General features: G+C 35.5%; 1 pseudogene; it reads left to right on the forward strand.

Annotated features, from left to right (window-relative positions):
- The first annotated feature begins 443 nt into the window (after window positions 1-443).
- On the forward strand, window positions 444-541 carry LOC132305838 (small nucleolar RNA R71; annotated as a pseudogene).
- Window positions 542-10,763: the final 10,222 nt, after the last annotated feature.

The raw sequence follows: 10,763 nt of genomic DNA on the forward strand, positions 1-10,763 counted from the left end.
TGTTCCCTTGATGAATGAAAGCAGCATTTGCTTGTTCTTGAGACTCACTTGGTATAACTTGTCCAAAAGGGCAATTTGAAGTATGGTGAGTGTAACTAGAACAAGTCATGCACATTTCATTGGAATGGTGAGGATATGATTGAGTTGCCGGACCTTGATTCAAAAGGAATGTATCAAACCTTTGAGTAAGATTTTTGACCTCAGCGGCAATTTCCATGGAAGAGTCTATTTGATTTATAGCTTTCTTTCCTCCCATATGTGCTAGGTGACTACCCCTAGAAGATGAAGATCTATGCATTGGGTTTTCACTCATTTTTTCGAAAAGTTGCCAAATTTCATCTTCATTTCTTTCAATGTAGCTTCCACCACAAGAAGCATCAACAATGCCCTTATTGGCATCGGATAAACTTGAAAAGAAACATTGAACTAATTGCCACTTAGGAATGTCATGATATGGACACTTCCGTAGCAAGTCATTCAAACGTTCCCATGCTTCATGAAGGGGTTCTCCTTCTTGTTGTTTAAATTCATGAATGGAAGTTCTCATAGCATCAGTTCGACTTGCGGGGTAATACTTTTTTAAGAACTCTTGTTGCAATTGTGCCCAAGAGGTGATTGTATTTGGCCGCAAGTTGTTGAACCAATATTTAGCTTTATCCCGAAGAGTGAAAGGGAAAAGCTTCATTTTTAGGACTTCTTCCGGAACATCCGTGATTTTCACGGTGGAACAAACTTCCAAGAACTCATCTAAATGTTTATAAGGCTCTTCATTGCTCAACCCATAGAAAAGGGGGCACATGTTAATGGTGGAAGCCTTAATCTCATAATGATGAGCACGAAAATTTGGCAATTGAATGCAAGTAGGTGCATTATATTGATTTGGAGTGTAACGATCCCTAAGGACCATTGGAGGATTGAGAGGATTGAGAGGAGGATATGGCATTTGACCTTGTTGATGATATGCCATTTGACCTTGTTGAGGGTATGCCATTTGAACATATTGTTGTTGTTGCTCACCAATTGGGGGAACAACATTTGGCCTTGGGATCCCTAGATTAGGTTGTTGCACCGCATGATTAACTGGTTGTGGCATTCCCAAGGGTGGATGCACACCTTAAGGATCCACAATATGAACTTCTGGTGGGTGGTGCACACCATTATGATCCACATGACCAAGATCTACAATGGGATCTTCAATTGGATCTTCCATTAAAGGTGATGGAAGATCAAAATTTAAAAGATTAAGATGACTATCCCTAGTACTACTTCTTAAACGCCGAAGAAAAATTTCGAGATTTTGATTTACAGGAGCAAGAGGACGATTAAGTGATCTACGACCATGCATGCACTAGAACAAGTCAACACACCAACATTTCAAAATTTCAACCTCCACATACGATGTTCCCAAACTCCTCAATAATATCAATGCACTTAAAACAAATAAATGCCTCCACAAGGGCCGATACCCTCTACAAGAAGGTATGCTTGGACTTAAAAATAAAACAATTCAATTTAAGCCTCCACTTGGGCTGTCCAAAGCATGCAAATTGGTATACAATTAAAGTACTAAAATTAAAGAGAACTTACAGATGGTCCTTAAGCAACTTCAAATTTTTTTTAATTGCTTCTAAGTCCAGCGTTTGCTCCACTTTGCTTCAAGTACCTAATTGACAAATCAAATAAAAAAAATTAAAAATTAAAATGACTTAAAAGTAGACAATCAACAAAGAACTAATGTTTCATTCAATTCTTCAAAACCGTTAGATCCCCGGCAGCGGTGCCAAAACTATGGTGCGACCGAGCGTGTGCACAAAATAATGCACAACACTTTAGGTTTAGAAATAATGTCAAGTGGGCACCATATTTTAAAATTTATAAAACCACTAAACACTTATACTATGGAGTATGAAGTGAGCAGGGATCGTCCCAAGAGATCTAAACAATTATAGGTTTTCCAGAATTGAATTCTACTTTAATGCTTATGTGATTGCCAAAAGGGTTTTGTTTGTGATTAAAACTAATTTTAAACTAAATGATTGCAATAAAGAAATAGAGTTTAAGAGATTAGAAAGAGACTTAGGGTGTAGGATTCACCACTAAGCACATTCCCTAACTCACTCACTTTCAACTAATTGGGGAAATAATACTATGTAATCTATATGTGGCTAACAAGTGCAATGAAAAGTGTAAACCATCAATTTCAAGTATGAATCAACTACCTAATGACAATTAAACTAAGTGTAGTACAATTCACCCATTCAAAGCATGATTTATCAATCCAAGTTGCAAATTTAACACACATTAATCTAGAAGATAATGCAATTGTGACAAAAAGTATGGAATTCAAACATAAGTATGGATGGTCTACTTACCTAATAATTGAATTGCAATTAAATTAATTAAACTAATTAAACATAAATTTAAAACTAATTAGACAACAAATTAACCTAAACATGTAGTACCACCCATCAAATTGAAGCATTTTTAATCAATTTGAAACACAATTACAACTAAGCAATACCATGCATAGTCATCACAAGAATCAATTAATAAAGAATTCATGTGTAAAATTTGTTTATCAATCAACCACACATAAGACAATATGAGATTAATACAGATAATCAATTGGAAGAATTTAATTCATAATATTCAAGACTATACACTAATTACATAAATTAATCCCCAAAAAGTATGAAAAGAGAGAGAGAATAGGTTACATGCTTAGGGTTTATCCAACCCTAAGTAGAAGAATCAGCCACTCATGGTTGATGGAGTCGAAGACAGGACAATCCCCATCATCTGCTTCATCTTCTCTGAACTTTTCTTCCAAACCCTAGCCTGTTCTTGCTTTTTCTCTTTTTTCGCGTGTTTTTCCAGAGAGAAAATACGATACTACGATACAGAAAAATATAATAAAATAAAACTTTCTTTTCTCTAATAATCTTTTACCTAAATAAAAACTAAAACTAACCCTAATCTAATGGCTCATTGGGCCTTAAGTAACAATCTCATTAAAGCCCAACAGTTCCCAAAATGAGCCCAAAAATTAAATAAAAACTGTAATGTTGCTAAGTCCTGGGGGATCGATCCCCTACCCTGGGGATCGATCCCCCCAGAGTTAAAAATTTCCTTTAAGCCCTATTTAGCTCTATTTTAGCCCCGAGCTCATTAGTTTGCTTCTTTATCTTTGGGAACATCATCAAAAGCCTGAGATTGACCGCTTTTGAAGAATAAACACACTATACGAGCAATGGGCTGCGACCTCCTTTTTGCCATTTTCTGAGTTTTTTCTGAATATCTTTGCTTGACTCTAAAAAGGCTTAATTGGATCGTTCTTAGTTCATTTTAACTTTATTGCCCTGAAATACACATAAACATAAATTAGGACTAAAACATAAAATTAAGATAGATGCAAAGACTGAAATACCTTAGCTTAAGTGCTGAAATGTGCAACATTTAAGCACTTATCAAGCGCGATTCGTTACGCGCTATTATAACATCACATGTTGAATCTTGAGAGCGCGATTCGTTACACGCTATAACAATATAATTCAATATTGAAACATAATCACATAAGTCCATTACAAGTCTAAAATCATGCTTCAAACATAATATCAATGTTAAACACATAATTTAATCAATAATGCAATAGAAACATAAATTAATCAAATAACCCTAGGTTTCAAATCTCAATCTAATTAATTTCCCTAGGTTTCAAATCTCAATCAAATGGTCCACAATTCATACATGTTAAATAACATAGCATGGTATCCACACACATTCACTAAAATCTCAAGTAGGCCAATGGTACAACAAGGTAGAATTTAATTATATCAATATAATTAAACTTCTAAATTTTAAAGCAACTTCAAATGGTCCCTATTCAATATATACTAGTATACAAGTCCTAGTCATCATGGTTATCAAGTTAAAAACTAAATTAGGCTAATGGAACCATTAAATAGATTTTAATTAGTCATTTAATTTAAAATCCATAGATTTTGATACTTGTTCAAATGCTCTCAAATTAAAGTATGTTAACAAACATGCCAAGACTTAATTTAAAAGCATATCACAACTTAACTTCATGCAAGGTACACCCATGAAAGTTTAACTTCCACAAAAGATAATTATTAAATAAAAAATGCAATTTTTATTCAAATAATTCCAATTTAATATATGTTAACACACATATCAAAACATAATTTATCATCATGCCACTTTTCAATTCTAAGCTATATGCATCATTGTAAATTTAATCTTATACAAAGAATTAAATATTACTAATTTCCTAGATTTGATACAAGTCATGCAAACGAGTTGTATAATCATGGAAAACACCCATTACAACACATGCAAAATCCTAAAACATCCCCTACCTCCTTTTGAGATGAAATCTTAAATCCCCACCGAAATGAAACGGCTCTGAATCTGACGAAACTTCTAGGTTTTGTCGGGGACAACACGGTGAACAAGAACCCCAAGGAAGCCCCATGAAAATCATAACTTGACTTCAAACCCGAACTCAAGAAATGGCCAAAACGAGATTCCAATCGGTGGAATCAAAGGCCTCGCCAAGACGAACATAAAACACTAAGGCACAATGACTTTTCGTTGAAGGGAAGAAGTTCAAAAGAATACAAAGAAGATGGTAGCCATGGGAGGAGCTAGGGCCGGCCATGGGAGAGAGACAGAGAGAAAAATCTAATTTTTCTTTCTAAAGCCCTCTGTTTATAGAAAATCTCAAAAAGTGCCCCGAACGGGCCCCGCCAGGTCCGAAAAAGTGAAATTTGAGCAGACGCGCTCAAACGGAAAAACTCAATGAACGAAAAAGAACCGAAATGAGAAAATATGAATAACGGAAGAAACGGCGTCGAAAACCAAGTCCTGAATAGAGAGATATACCCCAAACAAGTTTGGCGGCAACTGGGGCCAGAAACCTTAAAACTGGAGAAAAATAACCAGAACGAAATTCTAAGAGTACGCGACTTGACGAAAAGTGAAAATGAATCTCGTACGAGGATCCAGGCTCAAAACGAGACATTTAGCAATAACTTTCATTAATTGCACAATGGCCCTTCCAAAAAGTGAAAACTGTACAACTAGTCCAAAATGAAAATATCTTCCAAAAATATTTTCTTAGAAACCCCTGAAATAAATATCTTCAAAAGATATTTATAAAAAAACACCCCAAGAAAAGAATAAGTTTTCAAAGAACTTTACATCCGTTCCCCTACGGACACCGGGAGCAACCAGAGTACTTTTTTGCAAAAGTAAAGATACGTATTTCGTGGAAACTACTTAGAATGAAGATACGTGAAGTCAAAAACCAACTTCGAACACAAGAAGTGTGGTTATGTCAACAAAGTGACAAATAGGGAAAAGACGAAATAGGGAAAAGGACGAAAAGTGAATAGTGTCTGAAAAATGAAAATGTGGAAATGACACGGTCCTCAAAGGAAGTTGTCAATACAAATAAAAGAGTCTCAAAAACTATTTCTGAGCACTCAAGACAACACTATGCGATGAAAAACTGAGCTCAGAAAGGAAAAGAACAACGGAAAAAAAAATATCCATGAAAATCTGAGAAAAGGAAAGGGAGGAAAATGACCGGGTCATTACAGTTTAAGCGCGTCTGCTCAAATTCTACTTTTTCGAACCCGACGGGGCCCTTTCGGGGCACTTTTAGGGTTTTTCTATAAATAGGGGACTTAAAGAGAAAAAAATCAGATTTTTTTCTCTCTCTTGGCTGGTAGCCATGGCTACCAAGGGGCTGCCACCCTTTTTCTTCTTTTTCCGGCCACTTCCCTCGAGTGAAATGTTGTCGTGCCTTAGTGTTTTATGTTCGCCTTGGCGAGGCCTTCGATTCTACCGATTGGAATCTCGTTTTGGCCATTTCTTGAGTTCGGGTTTGAAGTCAAGTTGTGAATTTGATAGGGCTTTTTGGGGGTTCATTTAGATCGTGTTGTCCCCGACAAAGCCCCGAAGTTTCATCAAATTCGAAGCGGTTTCATTTTTGTGGCTTTCGAGATTTTCATTTCAAATTGAGGTAGGAGATGTCTTCGGTTTATATTATTGTTGTATTGATTATTTTATAAGCATATACAATATGTGAGCATGCCTAGTTCAAGTTTTTAGAATTTAATTTATTTATTTTCTTTTCTTAGGATTTAATTCTAATAATGGTATATAGTTTAGAATTAAATTGTGGCATGCTAGTAAATTAGGCCTTGGTGAGTTGTGTAACATATATTAAATTTGGAGCATTTGAATAAGAATCGCAAAACTTATTTAATAATTATCTTTTGTGAAAGATTAAATTACATAGTTGAAATAAGTATGAAATCAATTTGTATTGTGATATTAAAGTAGGCCTTGGTGAGTTCTTTAACATATGTTAAATTGTGGTTATTTGGGTATGTTTGAAAATCTAGAGAAAAATTAATTAATTAGCTTAATTAATTTTATTTTAAGTGTGTTAGTCACTTAAATTGATATTGGATGTAATAGGTTGATAATTCTTTGAAATGTAGTCCGTTTAATTACCTTGTGAGCATGCTACTAACTTGTTGTAGAATTAATACTTGTGGGCTCTAAAGATGGTGATTTGATTTAGCATGATATGTGATATCATTGTCATGAATAGCTTGTTTAAATATATCTTGTGTAAGTATATAGCTTGTTAGAATATTACAATTGTTTACCTTGAAAGCTTGTTGCTAAATTGAAGCTTATTTAGTACTTATGGCTTAGAATGGTAATGTGGATTAATTGTTATAAGATATTCTTGCTTTATATATAAATTGCATATTGAGGACATAATTTATGTGATATGCTATTTAGACTTGAATTCTAGGACACGGTTTGTGTGGATTCAACCTTATTTGCGCATAGAATGTGATAACTTGCATTCGATTTTGTATAAGTTTTGAACTTATTGATTTTGGAAAGCTTGTGAGGACATAATTTATGTGATGGTTAGGGTTTGGCTCTAGTACGTGGACAAGTGTCCTATAAGTCATAAGTGCGCACTAGGTGGTACGTTATGGGTTGTAATTACCCGAAAATATTTACTTGGTCTAGCGACCACATGTCCTAGTCTTTCCACTATTTGATTTCGTATTTAATATCAAGTTGTTAATCATGGATTACTTGTAGCTTGAGAATTGATGCTTACTATTTAGTATACTTGAACTTGTATGCTTGCTCCATGAGTTTAAATTTCATTTAATATAGTTGTGCCGTGTATACTTGTCTTATGTGTATTTTGTTTAGCTTAGTATACTTGTGTTTGTATACTTGATTTATGAGTACTTTATATGTATATCGAATACTTGTATATGTATGTTGGATATTGCTTTTCTTGTTTAACATGATTTAGGGTACTTGAATATGTATGCTTGTATGTCGTGTATTACGTTTTAACATTGTTTAGTATACTTGAGCATGTATACTTGTATGCCGTTGTTCACTTTAAATTGCATGAGTAGCTTAGGATGTTCCCTGAGTCTCACTCAGATATAGACGTTAGGTGGCATGAGCCCCTTTGACATGTTTCACCTTAAGGTGATAACTTTATAAAATGATAGGTCGATGCATGCTCATCTCCTACGAATAACTTTATGATACTCACCCACGTAGTGGGGAAATTTTTCAGGTACAGGAATCAAGGTTAGAGATTCTCATATTGCTTGGATGATTTGTGGCCTTGAAGGTTTCAATTCTTGTAAAAGTTGGCATGAAATGCCATTTTGTAGCCTTATTTGTCCAAATTTGTATTCTTTGATTCGTATACGTAAAGTGTACATAAGTACACTCATTTTAATGTATTTGACATGTATAAGATGAGGCCGGAGGCCAATGACATGTATTTGTATCCTATGCAACTTTTAACTTCATAAAGTAATATGAAAATATTGGAAAATGCTAAGTCATTGTCTCTTAACTTTTGCATCGGGTGTGGGAATTTCATTCTGTTTATTTCACAGGGTTTCTATGATCATGTATGAGGTGTGGCCAAGGGCCATACACCATTTCATTCAAATTTTTGTATTTTAGTTCCATTTATTGCATTTTTAGGCATTTATGGCCATTGAGAGGTCATATTTTGCATTGGGGTCATTTTGAGGCCACTGACCATTGGGACGCGTCCTAAATGTCTTTTTACATTTGCGTGCATGTCCACATTGCATAAAACTCTTGAGTTTCAACTTTGGAACTATTTTTGGGTGATTTTATAAGTTTTTATGCAATAACCTTGCATTGGTGTCAATTGAGTTCCACTTTGGTTTCGCATGGTTTAGATGCTTGAATAAGGCTAGGAAATGTTTTGAAATGTGTTTGGATCATGTAGAAAGCATGTAGAACCTTAGAGATGGATCAAGCACCATTTCCATACATTGTAGCAATTTTTCATAGCAACAGCAGGTGTGTCGGTCGGCTGATGGAACTTCATCGGTCGGTTGACGAATCCCTCGAGACCATTCCAGTAGCCTTTTTGAGATTTTAGGCGTTTCGATCGGTTGACCATGGGGGTTCGGCCAGCTGACGGTTGAGTTTTGGCCGGCTGATGGTTACATTTCGGTCGGCTGATTCTCCCTGGAACCACCCATTCTCAACTTCTCTTGGACAGCCTTGTTGTTCTAACTTTGGAAGACCATATCTCTTTTATTTCTTGTCCAAATCGGTTCATTCTTGAGTCTAAGTTCAGGAGCTTGAAGTTAGCTTTCCAATGGTACCAACTGTTCATCAAAACTCCACCTGTAGTGAGAGTTATCCTAGTTCTAGTAAGATAGTGTCGTGGTATATCTTAAACGGGGAAAGCCATTTTTGTTTTAAATTCATATCTTTTCCGTCCGGACCCAGAATCAGGCGATTCTTGAGTCTAACTTGGTTCATTTTTTGTTGTCTTGCCAATGGTGTGTATGGTGGCACCCATTTTAGTTTAGAATGACCATTTTACCCTTGGTTCATTTCTTTTTGGGTTGGCATCCTTGCTTCATTTGTTGGCTCAACTGAGTTCCGTGGCTTTATGGGGAGTCACTTTGGTCCCTTAGGGATGACGTACATTTCTTGAGGCCATTTTGCTTCTTTCGCTTCCACATTTTGGATCCGCTATCGGGTCATCTTTTAGTTCATCACAGGACCCACTGGGTTTGAAAATCCAGGGTCGTCACATGCATTCCCTTCCTTGTGGTTTTACTTAATTGACTCCCTGAATTAGTAAGTTGGATGAATGAAATAATCCTTGGCATAAAAATAAAAATAAAAAACTGCATTCTTTCAACATGTCAATTGATTAAAAAGGAAAACAAGGAAAGAATGTAAGATGTATGATTAGTTTGAGTTCGTGGCCTAGCCATTCCGAGTCATTACATCCTTAAAAGTGTCTTTACACTTAACGCCCTAAGACCATCTGGTTTGGGAGTCGTTGGCTCAACACTTGTTACATGGGGTGATTAGAGAGCTTAAGGAACTTGGACATTGCATAAGGTCATACATAATAAAATAATAATAATAATAATAATAATAAAGAAGAGATGAAACACAAAATGTGTTCAAATAAATACATGCCTTGGATTATGATTTCAAAGGATAGATTAAGGATAGGAAAACATTGAATGAGCTATAAAAGGGTTAAAAGTGTATTTTTTTTAAAAGAAAATGAAATTTTAGTTCAATTCTAAGGAACTTGAGATGAAATTATATTATAAATGAATGCTTGAAGACTTTGTATGTGGACTAGTTTGTTGATGCATGAATGCTGGGAATTGAACATTGTTTTGAGATATCATTGTATGCATACTTGTTGTAATCTTCATGATAGAGTCTTTCCCCCAAAGTCACATGTTTCAATGTACACTAGAATAAGCCTTGTTACTTAGTGTTTGTGGGTATCATTTCTGATAAACCCTCACGAGACTGCACTCATCCTCTAGGGATACCTAGGGGTTTAAAAGGCTTGTTACATATGCTAAATGCAATCGTTACTCCCACGAAAGAGGAGAAATTTGTGTTTCAATTTTGTTTTACTAAGGGACTAGCAAAATGTAAGTTTGGGGATTTGATAAGCGTCAAATATTACATATTTAATCGTCCTTAATTGCATGAGTTAAGCCCATTATTTGATCTTTGTATATAGATTATCTCCATTTTTATATTTTTGTGTTTTTGCAGGTCTAATTGCGAAAAAGGAATAAAAATAAGGTTTTAAGGATTTTTGGAACACTAGTCATATCAGCCCTAAATATCAAGTGGTTTTCAAGAAGAAATGGCCCAAACAGACAATGGATACAACCAGCACTATAGAAGAAAAGAAGAAGCCAAACAGTATGCTTGGTGTCCGGACGCCAGTTCCTGTGTTCGAATGCCAACTAGCAGGGCCTTCCGTCCGGACGCCATGCTTCGCGTCCTGACGCAAGGCTACGGGCCCCCATTTTGAATAAGTTAGAGTTTGTTCCATCTTAAATGGGATTTTGAATTTTGACGAGTTGTTTTGTTTTGAAACTCATCTGAGGATAAAGAGAGGGCAAAGGCTTGAATTAAGGGAGAGTTTTTTTTGGATTGTAAAAATAGAGAGTGAGGGAGAGGATTTTTCTTAGGGTTCTTATGCTGAGTTTTGCAACAATGGGGGAAAAAGGAAAATCCTTCTCTTTTTCAATCCTTGAGGTTACTGCTATATCTATGAGAGGCTAACTTCCTTTTTAGGGAGTTAATGTAACCTAGACCAAGTAAACATGTATTAATTTGTATTTCAATTTGGG

The sequence above is a fragment of the Cornus florida genome, unplaced genomic scaffold, assembly GCF_030987335.1.
Source record: "Cornus florida cultivar Cherokee Brave unplaced genomic scaffold, ASM3098733v1 CherokeeBrave_3.0.0_Hap2_Chr04, whole genome shotgun sequence".
Lineage (NCBI taxonomy): Eukaryota > Viridiplantae > Streptophyta > Magnoliopsida > Cornales > Cornaceae > Cornus > Cornus florida.